Source organism: Macrobrachium rosenbergii, chromosome 22 (assembly GCF_040412425.1).
Source record: "Macrobrachium rosenbergii isolate ZJJX-2024 chromosome 22, ASM4041242v1, whole genome shotgun sequence".
NCBI classification, from domain to species: Eukaryota; Metazoa; Arthropoda; class Malacostraca; order Decapoda; family Palaemonidae; genus Macrobrachium; species Macrobrachium rosenbergii.
This window is the reverse complement of record NC_089762.1, coordinates 40,965,696-40,988,390: the sequence shown is the minus strand read 5'-3', so window position 1 is coordinate 40,988,390 and position 22,695 is coordinate 40,965,696. Positions and strand designations below refer to the sequence as shown.

Genomic DNA, 22,695 nt, shown 5'->3' with positions numbered 1-22,695 from the left:
CCATACTCACGAACCGTGCTGCTCTGACCTACTCATTCATTATTTCAAACTGTTTCTTTTCCCCCTTTCCAGTGTCTCTCTCCTTTTTCCACCTCCACAGTGAAGGGTTTCCGAAACCTTTTCCAATCTCTCTCTCTCTCTCTCTCTCTTATTTTTTTTTACATTCCACAATGATGGCTTTCTAAATATTTTCTTTTAAGCCTCTCTAAGCCTCTGTCTGTCTGTCTGTCTCTTTCCCACCTTCACAATGAAGGATTTCCAAAACGTCCGTCTCCTCTCTCTCTCTCTCTCTCTCTCTCTCTCTCTCTACATCCCATAATGAAGGTTGTCCAAACCCTCTCTCTCTCTCTCTCTCTCATCCCATCTCTCTCTCTCTGTCCTCTCTCTCTCTCTCTCTCTTCCACATTCCATAATGAAGGTTGTCCAAAAACCTCTCTCTCTCTCTCTCTCTCTCTCTCTCTCTCTCTCTCTCTCTCTCTCTCTCTCTCTCTCTCTCTCAGCGTAAACCATCCATCAAAACCAACTGTTTCCCTTAGCGGCGAACAGCGCTTCCAGCAGCAACGAGTATAATCGTGTTTGTGGCCTTCCAACGTTGAATCATGGCGTTAATTCTTTTTCCTCTCTCTCTCTCTCTCTCTCTTCTCTCTCTCTCTCTCTCTCTCTCTCTCTCTCTCTCTCTCTCTTTCAGCAACGACCGAACTCATTTTTCCTCTGGTGTATAATGTGAAACAAGGATGCAAATCTTGTCTGAACAAATTATTTCTCAAATTATATCTATAAAAAGGTTGTTCTTCTAAACGAGTGAATGATTCAGCATCGGTTGAGTAGAATAAACAACGATGAGAGACTGCACACACACACACACGCACATATATATATACATATACACACACACATATATATATATATATATATATATATATATATATATATATATATATATATATATAAATATAAATATATACTTATATATATGTATAATATATATTTTAGAGAGAGAGAGAGAGAGAGAGAGAGAGAGAGAGAGAGAGAGAGAGAGAGAGAGAGAGAGAGAGAGAGAGAGTTCAGAGAGACAGCGTTCATAAGCAAATTGCTGTGATTTGATTAGTCACAAATTTTGCAGCATAATTCACGAACCAGATAAAAAGTAAAAAATACTTTGAACGCTGTGTACTAAAGCACTATTTCTTATTATTCCATATATTCTTATCTGGATAATAATCCAAAATTTAATATTATTTGTCCTGAATGATCAGATTCTTTCGGTTACAATATAAAAAATTGTCGGTGTAATTAAAGCATTTTACATTAACAAGGAAAATAAGTAATTAAAAATAATTTTATATTTTTTAGAATTAAACTGGCATAATGAACATAGTACGCAGGCAATAAAAACATTATATATACCTGGGAAAATTATGTAGTAATATGTTCTACACTTCCGAGTACACCTAAAATAATTTGCAAATCATCATGCAATTCTTCGGTGATTCCCTTTAACAATCAAACAACCTATTGATCTTTCCTCGTGAAAAATCAGACAATAATGAAAAAGACTTGACAGAAAAATTAAGTTAAGTATAGTTTTAGTTTACCAGACCACTAGCTGATTAACAGCTCTAGGGCTACCGAAATAGGCTTATTTTACGTGGCTAAGAACCAATTGGTTACTTAGCAACGGGAAAATAGAACGTTAAGCAAAACACTCTTTTTTCAGTACATCGAGTGACAGTCCCAAGCTCAACCGACTCAGCCAAAGAAGGGTTAAGACTTGACAGAATTTGGCAGTAAATATAACTACGTATACCAAATAATATCAATTCAAGTAAAATAGAACGTTAACAAAACACTTTTTTTCAGTACCTTCATGAGGTTTCTTAAAGGACACTCTTCACGGTCAGCCTTAACATCCTGATCAAGACTGACCAAGCAAATATGGCACATCGCCAAACACTTCATTGTCTAGTCTGTAAAAGACTGAACATTACCAAACTCGTTATTAGTAAAAATATTGGCTCTCTAAGTTATATTGCAAACATTCAATTTTTTCCCCGGTTTTCATCTGTACTTAATCAGTCATCCGATTATAATTTTAATGGTAAGTACCTCATTACTTTCTAATTATTGTTTCGGAATCAGCAAGCTTCTATAACTGAAAAATAATACGCATTTCGCTGAAGGCCACTGACAGCTGTTTCAAAATACAACTTCGTAGTTCTGCATCATCTCGTGTTCGTAAGTACTTGGTAACGAAAAGGGGCAATTTCAACATGTTCTGAGCTTCAATCATGTGGAGATCTAACCCTCAGCATATTAGACCATGAGTATAAATGCCCCCAACCTCCGCCCCCCCACCAAAAAAAAAAAAAAAAAAATAAAACTTGGCATCAAAAGCCTCCGAGAAACACTCCCTCTCCCTTGTTGGCGTAGAAGCCGCCGCTCGCGACTCCTGAAAGAATACATAACAAAACGGAAGAAAAGAAAAAAAAATAAAGTGGGGAGGAACAGAAAAAAGCGGAATAAAAAAGACAACGTGGGAACAGAAAATAACAAAGACGGGAAGAAAAAAGAAAACGTGGGGAGGAACAGAAAAAAACGGGAAGCAAAAAAGAAAACGTGGGGAGGAACAGGAAAAAAAAAAACGGGAAGAAAAAAGAAATCGTGGGGAGGAACTGAAAACTAAAAAAAAAAAAAAACCGGAATAAAACCAGGAAACGTGGGAACAGAAAATAAAAAAAAGGAAGAAAAAAGAAAAAGTAGAGAAGAATATAAAAATTAAAAACGGAATGAGAAAAGAAAACGTGCAAAGAACTGAAAGAAAAAAAGAAAAAAGTGGGGAGGAACAAGAAAAAAAAAAAAAAAAAGGTGGAAGAGGAACAGGAAAAAAAAAAACGCTCGAACAGAAAAAATAAAAAAAAGTGAAGGAAAAAAAAAAAAACGTTGTGAGTAACTGACTCGGTCAGTCAATATTCTCCCAGCACTTGCCAAAGCATATCAATAAGAGATTAGAAAAAAGTATGTATATATCAAACGCCGACGTAACTGCCTTTCGCTTTTGCTTTGGAGGGCTTCGTAAATATAATCTCGCCGTCGTTACTCGCATGAAGCGATGTCAACACAGTGTCTCAATATTTCTTTCAATATCTCTCCGTCTCCGCTGGGGAGCGTCGGAAATCTTTATAAACAATTCAAGGTGGTCTCTTTTGGCCGAGAGGTGAGGCCGACGCGACCTGCCACTTCTGGGATATCCGTCAAAGTTTAATAAGTAGGTCTTCATAAATATTTCTGTAAGCTTCGAGTTTAATAAATACGTCTTCATATATATTCCTCGTGTTTAATAAACAGGTCTTCAAAAATATTTCTACAAGCTTTGGATGGTTATATTCGATCAGTAAATTCAATGTTTAATTATTAGGTCTTCATAAATATTTCTGTAAGCTTCGTATTTAATAAAGGTCTTCATAAATATTTATGTAAGCTTCGTATTTTTATATTCGATCAGTAAATTCAAACTTTAATAAATAGCCTTCATGAATATTTTAAAAGATTTGTTATGATATTCAATCAGTAAATTCAAAGTTTCATAGATAGGTCTCCATAAATATTCCTATAAGCTTTATATTATTATATATTCAATAGGTACATTCAAAGTTTAATATACAGTCTTCCTAAATATTTTAGAAGATTTGTATTATCATATTCAATCGCTAAATTCAAAGTTTAATAGATATGTCTCCATAAATATTTCTATAAGCTTTATATTATCATATTCAATAAGTAAATTCAAAGTTTAATAGATCGGTCTCCATAAATATTTCTATAAGCTTTATATCATTATATTCAATACGTAAATTCAAAGTTTACTAAACAGATCTCCATTAACATTTCTATAAGCTTCGTGTTATTATATATAATCAATCAGTTCCTACGTTCTATTCTTCCTCCATTTTAGCTACATACATTTAGATGCACTCTAAATTTCAAGTTTCTTATTATCAATTTGGTTGGAATCCTAACTATAAACATGGCAGTGGATAAAAGTCATCGTCAAGCATACAGTGGTTCAATGTTTCATGAAAACATGAAAACACGAAAGTAAGTAGTTATGTTTCATGAAAACATAAAATAAATGATAGTTCAATGTTTCATGAAAACACGAAAGTAAATATCATAAAATAAATAATCGGAGAACTAACAGTTATCTCTCTCTTTTCATGTAAACAAGAGTTTGAATAAGATAAAAGCAACTGCAATGAAATCTTTATATATACGTTTTTGTTCAGAGCCATCCAGCTGCAAACTGACAACAGAAAAATATCAGTGAACATTCAACCTCAGACACAAAATAATAACAGAATAATAACAGTGAACATTCAACCTCAGACACAAAATAATAACAGAGTAATAACAGTGAACATTCAACCTCTGACACAAAATAATAACAGAATAACAACAGTGAACATTCAACCTCAGACACATAATGATAACAGAATAACAACAGTGAACATTCAACCTCAGATACAAAATAATAACAGTGAACATTCAACCTCAGACACATAATAATAACAAAATAATAACAGTGAACATTCAACATCAGACACAAAATAATAACAGTGAACATTCAAATTCAGACATAAAAATAACAAAATAATAACAGTGAATATTTAACCTCACAGACAAAATAATACAGAATAATAACAGTGAACATTCAACCTCAGACACATAATAATAACAAAATAATAACAGTGAACATTAAACCTCAGACACAAAATGATAACAGAATAACAACAGTGAACATTCAACCTCAGACATAATAATAACAAAATAATAACAGTGAACATTTAACCTCAGAGACAAAATAATACAGAATAATAACAGTGAACATTCAACCTCAGATACAAAATGATAACAGAATAACAACAGTGAACATTCAAACTCAGACACAAAATGATAACAGAATAACAACAGTAAACATTCAACCTCTGACACAAAATAATACAGAATAACAACAGTGAACATTCAGCCTCAGACACAAAATGATAACGGAATAATAACAGTGCACATTCAACCTCAGACAATCTCACTCCCTTCCACAAAAAATACCATGTTTCTCTTGAGTCCCTCACCTTTTCCAACTACTCCGACCAAACACACAAATAAAAAAAAATGGCAGTAAGTAAATGTATTTCTTCTTAAGTGTTTGCAGAGGCAAGCAGCATAGTTTATAAACTTTTACAGAAAAATGACTAAGTGGTAAACACGAACTTCTCTCGCAAACATAAGAATCTGTGAATATATGATGAGAGAGATACTGCGCGAATCTGTAATGACGTGGGAAGGAGAAAGAAAATAAAAACTTCTTTGAAGATCATAAGTAAGAGACTTGCGTCAAGGACTGTAAATGTTATATTACATTTAGAGATTAGTAAAGAAAGTCTTTATGGAATTGAGATGTGGAAGCCAAAGCAACGTGCATTTATGCAAAAAGTATGAAGATTATAAAATGTCCGTATACGGATGTATCTGGCAGAACGGAATTAAACATAAAAATGTTGAAAAATGAAAAAATAAAAGGAGTAAATGCTAGTTCAACCCGCATTCTGGAGGTCTGGTCAAGTTGAGAGAATGGGAAAATCTAGAGCAGAAAACGGATAGAAAATTACAAAACAGTAATAACGTGTATATATATATATATATATATATATATATATATATATATATATATATATATATATATATATATATATATATTATATATATATATATATATATATATATATATATATATATATATATATATATATATATATATAAAATATATATAATTTTTTTTATCCAGGGAAGCAAGATCAATACAATTTAAGCAATTCAGTATATTCGAAGCATAACTAATGCAAAAGCATGTGGCGACTGGCACTCCCTGGTGCTAGCGTGGTTTATGGCGCAAGGCTGCTCCCAAAATGACATTGTAGACGAGGGGGCAATACACTTTGGCCCTGTTCTTTCGCTGATATGAGCTAAAGCGAAGCTATGGCTTCACACGCCAAGTCCAACGTATTTATGGCAAGCCAAGATGAAAGTTACTTTATAATAACTATTCATTTGGTGGTTGGAGATTTCGGAAATGGTAAGTAATCTTCACCATGACGCCATCACTGCAGTGTGTGAGACCATAAATTGTTCCTTATTTTTTCTTTTTCTGAAAAGAAAACTATTGTGCCGGCTTTGTATGTCCGTCCACACTTTTTCTGTCCACCTCAGATCTTAAAAACTACTGAGGCTAGAGGGCAGCAAACTGGTATGTTGATCATCCACCGTCCAGCCATCAAATTTACCAAATTGCAGCCCTGTAGCCTCAGTAGTTTTTATTGTATTCAAGGTCAAATTTAGCCATAAACATGCTTCAAGCAACGATATAGGATAGGCCATTACCGGCCTGTGGTTAAAGTTTCATGGGCCGCGACTCATGCAGCATTATACCGAGACCACCGAAAGACAGATCTATTTTCGGTGGCCTTGATTATGCGCTGTAGCGGCTGTACAAAAAACTCGATTGCGCCGAAAATCTTCGGCGCATTTTTTACTTATTTTCTTTTTTTGAGGGAGGGGGTTCGGCGTCACTCTCTACCAACCAAAGACTAGGCTTTGGAATTCTCTCCCTGCTGTCGTTTTCCAACGATTCCTAAAGTCTTATAATTCGTGGGTAAACCAAACTTTTTTTTTTCAATTTACTTTTTAGATGTGTTTTTGTCGATTCCAGGGTTAAACAAGTTTAGTCAGTCAACTGGGCTTCACACACGAAATTATATATATATATACGAAATTATATATATATATATATATATATATATATATATATATATAATATATATATATATATATATATATATATATATATATATATATATATATATATATATATATATGCAGATATAAATTCATGTGTAAAGGCTAGAATATATATATATATATATATATATATATATATATATATATATATATATATATATATATATATATATATATATATATATATATATATATATATATATATATACATATATATATATATATGCATACATACATACAGCATATATATACATACATACATACATACATCTATATATATATATATATATATATATATATATATATATATATATATAGATAAATATATATATATATATATATATATATATATATATATATATATATATATATATATATATATATATATATATATATATATATATATACACACACAAATAAATACATATTCATTATGACATAATAGAAAAACCACAAATACGATCATTATGACATAAACAGACATACACGCAAGCATGTGACAGAAACTGCGAGTATTACGAAGCCTAAACAGACTTCAATGAACCCCCTGGAAAATGAATTTTCCTCCCTTATCCGAGTTGGGTCCATTTCAGAGAATCACTCCACACATTCCCACGCTTTTCTAAAGCCTTAAAAGTCTTGGGAATTGCATCGAAGCCTTTGCAAATAAGGAGCTTAAATATTATAAGGAACATCCCAACCTTCACTGATAAGGAATGTGTCTGCTTTAAGGAATTCTTCAATAGAAAGCAGAATTTCATATAATAGAGCTTAGCGGTGCGATTGTCAATTTGATTGTTAGTGATCACATAAAATAATGGGTAGAGATTGCCGGGGAGGATGTGATTGATTGATTGACTGAAAAGTGTAAACTGGCGTCGCATCAACTATGTAGTGAGATTTCATGGTCATATTTTATCGCAAGCTCTAAATTTTCTCACCTTCGGTCAAGGACGGAATCAAGAATCTCTCTCTCTCTCTCTCTCTCTATATATATATATATATATATATATATATATATATATATACACACACACACACACACACACACACACACACACACACACACACACATATATATATATATATATATATATATATATATATATATATATATATATATATATATATTTTATATGTATAAAAGTGTCCGTGTGATTTTTTATGTCATAAAATGAGGATATATACGTAAATTTTATATTAGTCTTCTGAGTAAAAAAAAAAATATACACACACAGAAGAGCACCTACATCCACACACGCACACACACACAAATTAACTAAGACAAAAACGTCCTTCATCCCACCCAAAAAAACAAAAAAAAAACACCCTCACATAAAAGCATGTCCCCTCCCACCCACCTGACCCAAGAGGGAATAAGGGGAAGGAGAACCACTTTCCTCTTCAACGCCACAACGTAGAGTGTAATGGGGTCTTTGCCTTCTTGGGTATTTCACAGGTGCAATTCGATAATGGAGAAACAGCTGTTGAAAAATCCCCTCGATTCGATTGGCTTCTCCTGGCCAAAATTACTCTCCATTACCTTCAACAATGCAGGCCCAGATTAGGCGGGCGAGCTGAAATAACATCGTTTTGGGTCTAGGACCACCCCTACCCCTACCCTTTCTCCCACCCCTCTCTTCTTCTCCCTCCACCGGACACCCTCAACCCCTACCTAACCTTCCCAGGGTAATGGCTGATGTATGACTTGATTCCAGCATCTTTCGTAGAGTTAAAATCTTTGCTACGTATTCCATAATGTCTCCTTTAGTTGTGGATTTATGGATATCAACCGTTCTGTCGTGGAACAAAGGCGACGGTGATTATGTTCCAACAAAAATTAAGGATCATCTCAGTTATCAAAACGTCTATGAGTTATAACGGGGGTTTTATATATCTATATATATATATATATATATATATATATATATATATATATATATATATATATATATATATATATATATATATCCTTAGTAATAAATGACAAAAAAAGTTATTCTCAGTAATAAATGACAACAAAGATGCCTCGATCACAACTGTCCCTCAGGGTGGCTCAAAACCTACCCCCAGCAAATTTAATTATCTAAAAAAAAAAAAAAAAAAAAAAAAAAAAAAATGAACTTTGAAAAAATTATCATCGCACTATTTCTAGTACATAGAAAAATCACTATTCCCAGGATTGAAACTCACAAAACCCACTATATTACATCCTTATTCCTAGTGCATAAAATCACTATTCCCAGTATATAAAATCACAATCCCCAGTATTTAAAATCACTATTTCTGGTATATAAAACCATTATCCCAGTATATCAAACCACTCTTCTCAATATAATTATCCCCAGTATATAAAATAATTACTCACAATACATAAAATCCATATTCCCACTATGTAGTCACAATTCCCATTATATAAAATCACTAAATCCAGTACATAAAATCAATATCCCAGTATATGAAATTACTATTCCCAGTATATAAAATCAATATTCCCGGCATATAACTTCCCTATTCCCAATACATAAAATCACTATTCCCGGTATATAAAATCAATATCCCCAGTATATAAAATCACAATTCCCAGTACGTAAAATCAATATTCCCCATATATAAAAACACTATTCCCAGCACATAAAATCACTATTCCCAGTACATAAAATCACTATTCCCGTATATAAAATCACTATTCCCAGTATGAAAAATAAATATTCCCAGTATGTACAATCCCTCTTCCCAGTACAGAAAATCCCTACTCCCCGTGTATAAAATCACTATTCCCAGTACATAAAACCACGTATCTTTTCACCCATTCGACATAATTGATTAATGCGAAAACATCGACGCAGGATCTCGGCAGTACTTTTCAATCACGCGTCGTTTCCTTCAATTAATTCCAAACAAATTGAATGTGAAAATCATCGATGCAATCGCTGAAATAACGGCGACCATTATTACCTCTGCTGCTGCTTTCCCCCTTCCCCTTCCCTTTCCTAACCCCCTCCCCCGCCCACAGTTTAAGCATGACGTAAAAAAATAAATAAAACAAAAATTCTCAAGCGAGACATTAAAATGGAACCGTCAGTCACATTCTTTTACTTTGCCAACACGCGAACGTTTACAAGACTTAACACCGAGGAGGAGGAGGAGGAGGAGGAGGAGGAGGAGGAGGAGGAGGAGGAGGAGGAGGAGGAGGAGGTTCTACCCTCCCCCTCCCCTCCCTTTTTCGGGATAACGACGAGAAGCTTTCACCGAAATTAAGGTGAAAGTAAGAGACACAAAAAATAAAATAACAAGGGGATAAACGAATAAATCCCAGCGGGAAGAAAATGGCGATAAGGGAAAGAGAAGATGAGGAGGATGTAGCAGAAGATGAGAGAGAGAGAGAGAGAGAGAGAGAGAGAGAGAGAGAGAGAGAGAGAGAGAGTTATGACTTATAGAGCAAGGGTAGGGTCGGGGCGATATTTACTGCAAATGGAAGCACCGAGATTGCTAATTGCATGGAAGGAGGAGGAGGAGGAGGAGGAGGAGGAGGAGGAGGAGGAGGAGGAGGAGGAGGAGGAGGAGGAGGAGGAGGAGGAGGAGGAGGATATCGCACAGAAATCCTACCCACTCCTCCTCCTCCTCTCGAGATGGGGGGGGGGGCAAACTGGCGAAAAGAAAACGAGAAACCAATTAAGCAAAACAATTAATCAGAGAGAGAGAGAGAGAGAGAGAGAGAGAGAGAGAGAGAGAGAGAGAGAGAGAGAGAACGAGCATAACTCTCCTGGTAGTTTTACGACGGTGACCAGCGACATATCACATCATCCCAGCTGATCATTACTGATCTGTACTGATCACAGTACTGATCAGTGACCAGCTCGGTGTCCTCTCACCAGCGCACGCGATCTTGGGGGGAGGGATTTCCATTTTATTAATGAATTTGGAAGCTCGGTTGATCCGACCAACTAACTTCCCCCCCTCTTCACCTACCTATTCCTGTCCCCCACCCCGAACGACAGACAGACAGACATATCCTCTGTATAATTAAACGGCAAGGACACGAACAGATGGGTCCATCGTAGGCAATTTCGGGGGGCACAGGGGTGGGAGGGGGAGCATTTAAGACGTCGATTCGATAAGGAAAATATGGGCACTGGCTTTCGGCCAATGCCCTCAATAAACACGACGAAATAACTTTAACTGAATTATTATAATGAGGGCGCATTTAAAATCTTTTTAGGATAACGCGAGCTTACGGGCGCGCATACACGTAGGCACAAGCGTTGAAATGAAAATAATGCATCGTATGAATATCATGAATAATTTTAAAAATTCTCGAAAAAATTAACGTCATATGAAGTTCATAAAAACTTTAACATCATTACCTTTGCAGGAAACAAGAGAGAGAGAGAGAGAGAGAGAGAGAGAGAGAGAGAGAGAGAGAGAGAGAGAGAGAGATTAACAGTCTTCTTGAAATACTTGGCTTTAGAAAGATTAGTGAGCAGTCAAGGATAAATTGTAGTTGTAAAAATAAAAAAAAAATACATTATAGCATTAGCATTCACTAACAACGCTTATACGCATAAAAATAATAACTATAAAAAAGAAGAAATAAAACAAACGGAGATAACGATGATGGTAACAACAATATTGATAACACTTATTGTTACAGAAAGTAAGACATTACCTTTGAGATCTGCTCGACTGGAGAGAGTACATGCATTCAGCTGAACTTACCTGGAAAGAAAAGAAAGATTTGGGATTAGAGATGCGTTTGGCTATTACTATTACTATTAATATTATTTTCATAAAAATCTCATAATAGCATGAGTCATTAAAATGGTGAAGAACTCACAGTGGCAGTAGAGTGTATATATATATATATATATATATATATATATATATATATATATATATATATATATATATATATATATATATATATATATATATATATATATATATATATATATATATATAATATTGACATCTACACCACTAAGGATTTTCTCACAATTATTATTATTAATTACTATTATTAGTAATAGCACTGGCAGTAGTATTTAGCAGTTTAACTAAATCACTAATTCCAACGTCTCTATATACATGTGTTGTGCCAGAAATAGAGAATATATTGCTATTATCCGCAATTAATACTACATTTAAATTTAAATACTCGTCAGTCTTCAATTCTATTTGTAAAACATTTTGAAGTGGGTTATATACGCTATGTTAATTTGAAAGTAATTTTTTGAATAATAGTGTTTCACTTAAAAGAAAACTTTTGTTTGCAACTCTGAACTATTGTACTAAAAAGACCACACGAGCTGTGATGTCAAAACCCATCGCATGTCTCACAAACGAACAAGAATTGTGTGTGAGTGTGTGTGTGTGTGTGTGTGTGTCATTAAGATATACAGTAATAATAAAGAAGTTTTCATTTGTCCAATATTTTGAGAAAGGTTGTGAAGCACGATTTCAGACAATCATTATTTTAGGAAATCATCAATAAAATAAAAATAATTATTTATAAAAAACAAAAACAAAAAAGCTAATTTTTTAATAAAGGGTTTGAAAAAGAAACACCCGGGAAGACAATCATTATTTCTGTAAATCATCATTAAAATAAAATAATTATTTATAAAAAAGAAAAAAAGCAAATTTACGTCGTTAATAACACGCTGAAAAATGAAACACGTAGGGAGGCGACCATTATTTCTGTAAATCATCAATAAAAAATATACATAAAAAAATTTACGTAGTTAATAACACTTTGAAAACAGAAACAAGTAGGGAGACAATCATTATTTTTGTAAATCATCAATAAAAATAATATATAAAAAATGGACGTCGTTAATAACAGGTGGAAAAAAGAAACACGTAAGGAGATGAACATTATTTCTACAATAAATCATCAATAAAATGAAAAAAATACCCCCAAAAAAACGGAAAAAAAAGCAAATTTACGTCGTTAATAACAAGTTGAAAAAAGAAACACGTAGGATACGGCGTTACACGAACTCGTTAATCCTTATAAGAGCTATTCCACGCCACCAAGTGGTACTCGTTTTTTAACCCCTAGAACGGAGGCTAGGCCTTTCCCCACACTTCTTTTCAAAACTGGAAGGAGCCGCTGGAGAGGAGGGGGGAAGGGGCGGGCAAGAAGAGGTACATAGGGGATTGGGAGAGAGTACAAGAGAGAAAGGAGGCTTAGAAGACCGACGTTAATGAGAGAAATAACAAGCTTTAATGAGAAAACTGTTGCCGTACAAATAGAAGTTTGTTTCACCATAAACTAGTCACAAAATATTAGACACCATAAAATAAAACGAATAATTGTGTCCAGGATTCAAGTCACCGTATTTAATTGACGCTATAATAATATGAAGATTGTATTCAAAATTCAAGGCAGCATATGCAAGGGGAGGGGTACACTGTAAAGAACTTAATGATATGTCTAATATTTTTCAACATTTCGTGACAAACATCAAAACGGATTTAACGCAAAGAGCTGACTTATAATCCTAATCTCTCATTAAAATTTCGTGATGGGAACTCATCTTTTTAAAAGTTTATTAAGATAATGACAATATCAGATAGATACGAAAAATCTGAAAATATCAAACTACAATAAGAAACTACAACTGACAAATTTTTTTTCAAAATATATTAAATTCCTCCGACATCTAAGAGATACAAAAAAAAAAAACTGAAACCATCAAACTGCCATAAAATAAAAATAAAAATCATCATCAAAACAGAATCAAAAATTTTTCAAATTCATTAAATTCAGGCAACAACTATGATACAAAAAAAAAAAAAAAAATCTGACACCAAACTACCATAAAAAAAACTCTTCATCAAAACGGATTCACAACCGGCCCAAGAGAGAAATTACCAACCAAACGGTCCACAGGATAGATTAACCAAATACCAATAATATAATAACCTACATTTTCATGACATTCCCAATAAAACTCAAAACACGCGAATGACGTTTGTGGATATGAAATTTTTTTTTTTTTTTTAATCATTAGAGGTCCTCACTTTTTTTTATTAAGAATTGAACCAATAGATATGAATGAAAAAAATATGACGTAAGCGCTCCGGTGATTTCAGAGCTGGTATTAGCAATTTATTTCGTATGTTTTTTTTTTTTTTCGTAGCATTTGCCGTGAACTGAACATTTCATTACGAAATCCTGAATGCCTGCCTCATTGAGATTCGGTTGTCCTTGCTGGAATAAGCTTGAACGTATTAATTCTATTCCTAAAACAAACTTACACAATTTATTAAGTTCCTGAAATAAGCTTCAACACATTAATTCCATTTCTAAAATATGCTTAAAAGTAATCATTTTATTCCTAAAATAAGCTAAATGTATTAATCGAATTCCTAAAATAACCCTAAACGTATTGATTCCATTCCTAAAATAAGCTAAACGTATTAATCGAATTCTTAAAAAAAGATTAAAAGTATTAATTCAATTCCTAAAATACGCTTTACCATCTTAATTCAATTCCTAAAATAAGCTTGAACAGATTAATTCAGTCCCTAAAACAATCTTAAACATATTAATTCAATTCCTAAAATAAGCTGAAAAATATAAATTCAGTTCCATAAATAAGATTAAAATATCGATTCCATTCCTAAAATAAGCTAAGACATATTAATTCAATTCCTAAAATAAGCTTGAACAGATTAATTCAGTCCCTAAAACAAGTTTAAACATATTAATTCAATCCCTAAAATAAACTTGAGCATATCAATTCAATTGTTAAAATAAGCTTAAAAATATCAATCCCATTCCTAAAAAAGCTAAAACATATTAATTCAGTTCCTAAAATAACCTTCAAAATATTAATAATCCAGTGTTTAAAAGTGATTCAATCGGCAGGAGAGCAATATGCAACATACACTGCAACTGATAAACCTCACTCGGATTTATTGACAATTTTGTCACAGTGGAAAGTCTACAATATCGTTGGCGTAAAGATAATCTTAAAGTCATGGCGGTCGAACCAACTGTCAATAGAAGACTGATAGGCTTAGAAAAACACGAGAGAGAGAGAGAGAGAGAGAGAGAGAGAGAGAGAGAGAGAGAGAGAGAGAGAGAGAGAGAGAGAGAGAGAGAGAGAGAGAGAGAGAGAGAGAGAGACCCAACAACGACTCTGCCAATTCTTACAAATTCGATACCGTAATTTCCAAGCCCTTCTGACACACAGAATAAAACAAAACAAAACAAAAAATAAAAACAAAAACAAACGAAAAATTTAAAAATTAGTGCAGGTCTACCGAGCTCAGAGAGAGAGAGAGAGAGAGAGAGAGAGAGAGAGAGAGAGAGAGAGAGAGAGAGAGAGAGCTGTAAATATATATATACAGTATACATTATTATTATTATTATTATTATTATTATTATTATTATTTTATTATTATATGTAGTTTCTTAATAATAATATATATTATATGTAGAGAGAGAGAGAGCTGTAAATATATAATATACATTATTATTATTATTATTATTATTATTATTATTATTATTATTATTATTATTATGAGTTTCTTAATAATAACTTTAGAGAGAGAGAGAGAGAGAGAGAGAGAGAGAGAGAGAGAGAGAGAGAGAGAGAGAGAGAGAGAGAGAGAGAGAGAGCTCCAGCCCACCATACGGTTTCGTGTATCATTATTGTACGTACCACTCGTTCGCTGCCTGACATCAACTCTTTGGACTCCCCAAGGAGGAGGAGGAGGAGGAGGAGGAGGAGGAGGAGGACTCGCCGCTATAAAGCCGCTTCGTACGCGACAGCCAATATCAACTGAGGTCGCACAAGCGGATATTGAGCCGCGTAGGAAGGGGATCAGGCTCACTACTGGCTGACAAATACCTGACGCTGGGTTTGTGTATCTATAAGAATATATATATATATATATATATATATATATATATTATATGTATCTATAAGAATATATATATATATATATATATATATATAAGCATATTATATTCAAGCAAAGTTTGTCGTAGAATATTTAAAAGAGACAGAAAAATTATTAGGGAAAGTTTAGTAATTTATATATATATGCATATATATGTATATAAACACATATTTGCATCCCTCTGTCATACCTGTCAAATGATATGCAAGACTTTACTCATTATAATTATTAAACCTTCCCTTTCATATATTCTACGACAAACCTTACTCGAATACATATATAGAAAAAAACTTCTAAATCATTACGGTAACTGAAACCGCATCTTTGTTTTCATAAAAAAAAAAAAATCGGCTGGTTGAAAAAGAAAAAAAAAATGGCGGAGTGAGAATTCATTCGAAGCCCATAATACGCTTTGTCGCGTCCGCCCGGAAACCGCTCATTATTCTATTTCTCTTCTATTTCCCTTTGCCATTATTTAACTAGCTCTTTGAGACCCAAAGGCTTCCACCATTATACTTCGTTCCATTACTGCTATTGTGACTAAAAGAGAGAGAGAGAGAGAGAGAGAGAGAGAGAGAGAGAGAGAGAGATCCGTCTCGATAAGGAGATGGACTTGTCTGTGGGTGGGCAGTCAAAAACTTTGGGGGTTTTGGAACCGCCGGAGTAAAATGCCAATATCTCTCTACAGCTTAAGTGTGGCTGTGATTGTTCCTGTGCCTAAGGAAAGACGAGAAAATAATTTTCTACAATGAACAAAACCATTTTGCCTGTTATGTATAAAATATTCGCTTAATCGCAATACAGCTTTTCCTTACAATGCCCACCTTGGGCTGTACTTAATCCTGAGCCTAAAGAAAGACGTGAGACAATAATTTTATCTAGTTAGCAAAATTATTTTGCTTATTAGGTATAAAACATTCTTTTAATCTTAATAAAAATGGCCGCCTTAGGCTGTAGTACTTAGTCCAAAGCCTAATAAACAAATAAAAAAAAGTAAAAAAGAAATTTTTTCCCTAATCAACAAAATCATTTTGCACAATTTGTACAAAATATTCACGTAATCGCAATAACAGCTTTTCTTAACAACGCCCACTTTCGTTTCTCTCGTGGTGAAATTGGTAGAGCTCACGGCCCACTATCGAGACCCACGTCCGATACGAGTATGGGGTTTTCCCCAAGATCGGTCCCAGACCGTTTCCCTCTACACTCAGGTGTGTTTCTGTCAGCGTATGAATGTACTTATATACCTGGGTGGTAGTCAACTGTTATGGATCGCAGCTGGGAGGTCGGAAAACTACAGATATATGAAATAAGCACACCTAAGTGAATAGTTCTTCAATATATATATATATATATATATATATATATATATATATATATATATATATATATATGTGTGTGTGTGTGTGTGTGTGTGTGTGTGTGTGTTTTAATTGGGACATGGATATAGTCCCAACTAAAACAACAGGTGCCCAAAATAAATGGTTCACCACACACTTCTCTCTTCTCTCTCTCTCTCTCTCTCTCTCTCTAAATTTTCCCCTCTATTCCACAGCAACGCCACATCCCAATAACGCAGCCTCACGAAATATCCCGACCTGAGACGACATAATCCACCTATGGGGTCTAAGGGGACACCCGAAAATCCCAAGGAGGACCCGAATCTGTCGACACAGTCAGTGTTTACAGAGAGGTGCAACCTGACACCCGGCGATCGTCTCCCCTCGCTCTCAAAGAGCTACGCAGTAACAACCGAGGGGAAACGAGGGCAAGGGTATATGGCAGCAGTTGCAGTGGCAGCTCTGCACTAGTGGAGAGAGAGAGAGAGAGAGAGAGAGAGAGAGAGAGAGATGGTGTGTAAGGAAAGAGAGGTAGGTAGGTAGGAGGTGGGTGGGTGGGTGGGTGAGGTGAGGAGAGGAGAGGTGTGTGAAAGAGAGAGAGAGAGAGAGAGAGAGAGAGAGAGAGAGAGAGAGAGAGAGAGAGAGAGAGATGGTGTGTAAGGAAAGAGAGGTAGGTAGGTAGGTAGGTGAGAGGTAGAGAGAGAGAGAGAGAGAGAGAGAGAGAGAGAGAGAGAGAGAGAGAGAGAGAGAGAGAGAGAGAGCGACTAGGGAAACAGATTTGTTGTTGCACTGATAGAGGTTTTAAATATGCCATTACAAGTAAGCATGATACATGACTTCAGTATGTTATTGGTTGCTCAACATACCTATGAATACCAATAGAAAGGATATGTATAAGAATACATACGCAAAACAAAAATTATACACAAATATATATATAAAATGAGAGAGAGAGAGAGAGAGAGAGAGAGAGAGAGAGAGAGAGAGAGAGAGAGAGAGAGAGAAAGTTAATCGTCACTCTTGTTATCATTCTTCACTCTCTTTAAACACCAGCTTACTTATATCAGAATAGTAAATTTAAATAAGACCAATTTACGCCATTTACCTAACTTCACACTAGCAAACTTGAACACCAATTACCATTTGATATATATTTATATGTATATATACAGCGTATATATATACACATATATATATTAATATATAAAATATATATATATATATATATATATATATATATATATATATATATATTATATAGATATATATATATATATTATATAGATATATATATATACCGTATACATACAGTATTTTTCCACTTAACACCCACTCTCAAACGAATTACGTAAACCTACATTTACCACAATACAAATAAGCCCCACTAAAATAAACAAAAAATTATCGTCAGACACAAGATCCAAAAATATTCTCTCCTCTCCCTTAATAACCAGGACTCAATCGTTACCTCTGAACGAACGCCACGACCGTCACAAACGCCGCAACGCCACTTGTTTGTATATATAAATCGTCCACGTAGTCAGTCTGGTGACAAGTAGTACCCAGCCAAAGCAATGTATACACGCCGACTATCTGGTTTCCTACCTACCTGTCGAAACAGGATCAAATGTCAACGGTCGTTCGTCGGCAATTTCCATGGTAACGCCGCTTAGCGGCGATGAGGAACAAAGACGGAACACGCACATACATACGTACGTACATACATACACATACGCGCACAAACACAAACACACAAGAGCGCACTTTACACTTGCTTGTGATTTTCATTCACAGTCCCCTAACTCAATGCTGAGATGTGAAGTTTCGACTTCACATACACAGGCACAAACGCACACGCACATACATACATACACAAACGCACACAAACACACAAGCGCGAACTTTACACTTGCTTGTAATTTCCATTCACGGTCGCCTAACTCAATGCTGAGATGTGAAGTTTCGACTTCACATACACACGCACAAACGCAGACACTTGCATTCATACACATACAGGCACAAACACAAACACACAAGCGAGCACTTTACACTCGCTTGTAATTTCCATTCACAGTCCCCTGCCTCAATGCTGAGATGTGAAGTTTCGACTTCACATACACACGCACAAACACACACATACATACATACAAACACATACGCGCACATACACGAACACACAAGCGCGCACTGTACACTTGCTTGTAATTTCCATTCACTGTCGCCTACCTCAATGCTGAAGTTTGTAGTTTCGACTTTACTGCAAGTTTGTACAAAGTCAGAAAACACACACACACAAACCTACACATACATACATACACACACATACAAAAACAAACGCGCACTTAACACTTACTTGTAATTTCCATTGCAAACAAAGCATCTGCCATCAAGAGAGATTTCAATGAAATGACAGTATGATGGACCTAGTTTACTGTCATAGAGGAAAGTACAGAAATTACATTTAAATGACCGTATGAGGAACCTGATTTCCTGTCATAGAGGAAAATACAGAAATTACATTTAAATGACTGCATAAAGAACCTGATTTATTGTCATACAGTACAGAAGTTACATTTAAATGACTGTATAAGGAACCTGATTTATTGTAATATAGAAAAGTACAGAAATTACATTTAAATGACTATAAGGAACCTGATTTACTGTCACAGAGGAAAGTACAGAAATCACGATTAAATGGCTGTATAAGGAACCTGATTTACTGCCATAGAGGAAATGACAGAAATTACATTTAAATGACTGTACATGGAACCTGGTTTACTGTCAAAGAGGAAAGTACAGAAATGACAATTAAGTGACAGTAGGAGGAACCTGATTTACTGTCATAAAGTGTCATATATTGCAATTATGTAACGTTAAGATTAGCCTGTTTTACAGTCACAAAGGAAGCATATTCACGATTAAGTCGATGTTTTCGGTGACCAAAACCCCAAACTGGCATTTATAAGTTTCCTGGCATGCTGACTCTAAAATCACTACAGCTGTTGGTCTGAAAATAAACAGCTTTAGGCGCTGGGCAAGACAGGGCATCCACTGCAAGAAAATAAACAGCTTTAGGCGCTGGGCAAGACAGGGCCATCCACAACAAAAATCTCTAATTATCAAAAACTATTTTACAGTGAATACACAACGCACAACATCAGTATATAATAAGGTTTCAAGGCGAAGCGAATTGAGGTGGGAAAGTTTACCATCAAAATTTTAATTTCATGATTAGCTAACTTGTCACATTTGACAACCGGAATGATCGCGACCACGAAGTTGCTGACATCAGTGGCCTCTGGATTTGAACTCCGAAATGCAAAGTTACAATATACGTTGGACCTCAAGCTTTTATTATTTTATTATAATATTATTATTATTATTATTATTATTATTATTATTATTATTATTATTATTATTATTATTATTGTGTAATAAAAAATGTAAAGGTGTTCGAAAGTCTTTGCTCTTGTCTTTTGCAAAGTAATACAATTTACTATATAATTGTTGATTTTTCTTACACAACCTGTTTTTCACGAGATTGTGAATTTCTTCTTCTTCTTCTTCTTCTTCTTCTTCTTCTTCTTCTTCTTCTTCTTCTTATTATTATTATTATTATTATTATTATTATTATTATTATTATTATTACTACTACTTGCTTACACTTGTAAGATGTCTCCTATTTCATTCAGCCTAATTCTTCATTAACAATATGTTTTATTAACAATCAGTCATGCGATTAAAAGTATGCAGAATACAGGTGACTTACAGGACAACAATTATGTAAACGTAAATGTACATATTTAGCGAATTAATAAAGCAACGTCTGAAAGGCAAAAACAGAAAAAAGGGAAGAATAAACATAAAAATGAGCATAAACTTGTTTAACTGATGGCATTAAGGAAACTTGTAATAAATAACTATAGATATAATATATATATATATATATATATATATATATATATATATATATATATATATATATATAATATATATATATATATATATATATATATATACATATATATATATACATATATATATAGAGTATATATATATACATACACATATATATATATATATATATATATATATATATATATATATATATATATATGCATACATACATACATACACATAAACTCCCCTGAGCACAAATAACACTAGAAGGAATAGATCATTAGAATTTGACAAATAACAACAGCCAAACCCTGACATACAAGACAACAACGACAATCATATCATTTACAGACAAATAACCCTACATAAACACTCATAAAAAAATTACAAATACTTTATAATTCACAGAATATACGAACTGTAACAAATCTGAAACAGCTAATGGAGGCGAGTCACAGTCTTTGAATACAAGAATAATGGAACACATAGGTGCTGAGGCACTTTTAAGGCATAATAAACAGTATTTGATGGAGAGAGAGAGAGAGAGAGAGAGAGAGAGAGAGAGAGAGAGAGAGAGAGAGAGAGAGAGAGAGAGAGAGAGTAATTTAATTTGAGCTTGGCAGAGACGCAGAAGCGTGGGTGTGTAAGTTGCGTGAAAGGTGAAAGAGAGAGAGAGAGAGAGAGAGAGAGAGAGAGAGAGAGAGAGAGAGAGAGAGAGAGAGAGAGAGAGATCAAAAAAAGGGAAAGCCAGAGAACTAACTTTAAACCCCCTTATAAAAAAATGAGGGGAAGCAAAAATATCTGACACAAACAACAGAGGTGTTGCATATATGGGAGGCAAGCAGCTGCTACTGCTACTGCTGTTGCGTACTGGGGAACAGAGAGAGAGAGAGAGAGAGAGAGAGAGAGAGAGAGAGAGAGAGAGAGAGAGAGAGAGAAGGGGGGGGAGAGAAAGGGATAGTATAGGTTGGTTCAGAGCAAAACAATTCTAAAGTTGGGGACTGTTCAGGCAACCCTTGAGAGAGCAAGTTTGAAGTGGGCAGGCCACGGACTTTGGTAGTAGGAGGAGGAGGAGGAGGAGGAGGAGGAGGAGGAGGAGGAGGAGGAGGGAGGTGGAGGAGGAGGAGGAAGGGTTGATATGGTAAACTAGTAAAGGCAGACAAGGGGAATATGGGAATACGGGTCTGTTCCTTGCACCTCCAAAAAGAGAGAGAAAAAAGCAAAAACAGAGGAATGGGTTAGAACTTTTCTCAGGAGAAGGTTTTCCCCAGGTTTACCCATCGATACATTCTCGGGAGAAACAAGAATAGTTGTGTGTGTGTGTGTGTGTGTGTGTGTGTGTGTGTGTGTGTGTGTGTGTGTGTGTGTGTGTGTATACAACTTTAAGGTGTCTCTCTCTCTCTCTCTCTCTCTCTCTCTCTCTCTCTCTCTCTCTCTCTCTCTCTCTCTCTCTATATATATACAGTATATACACACATACATACATACATACATATATATATATACATACACACATATATACATACATACATATATATATATATATATATATGTTTAGAATAGAGGGACTGTAAGGATTGCAGGATTGGAATTTGTCTCCACTTCCTCATATATACCCTTAGCATTGACAGTTTCGGTACACACGTTGTTTATAATAATAATAATAATAATAATAATAATAATAATA

The 22,695-nt window shown here is 34.5% G+C and overlaps 1 protein-coding gene across 34 annotated transcripts in view; it reads right to left on the bottom strand.

Moving 5' to 3' along the window:
- Positions 1 to 22,695, bottom strand: part of mub (poly(rC)-binding protein mub) — an 835,667-nt gene that overhangs the window by 474,595 nt on the left and 338,377 nt on the right. For 2 of the 34 annotated variants that reach the window (XM_067124742.1, XM_067124771.1), the window contains exon 1: positions 18,577 to 18,694. The exons of 31 other annotated variants lie outside the window; for them this stretch is intronic. The gene's annotated coding sequence lies outside the window, so the exon portion shown is untranslated. Of the gene's footprint in view, positions 1 to 18,576; positions 18,713 to 22,695 lie in introns of those variants that run through there. One more of the 34 variants, XM_067124760.1, reaches the window with a different exon arrangement.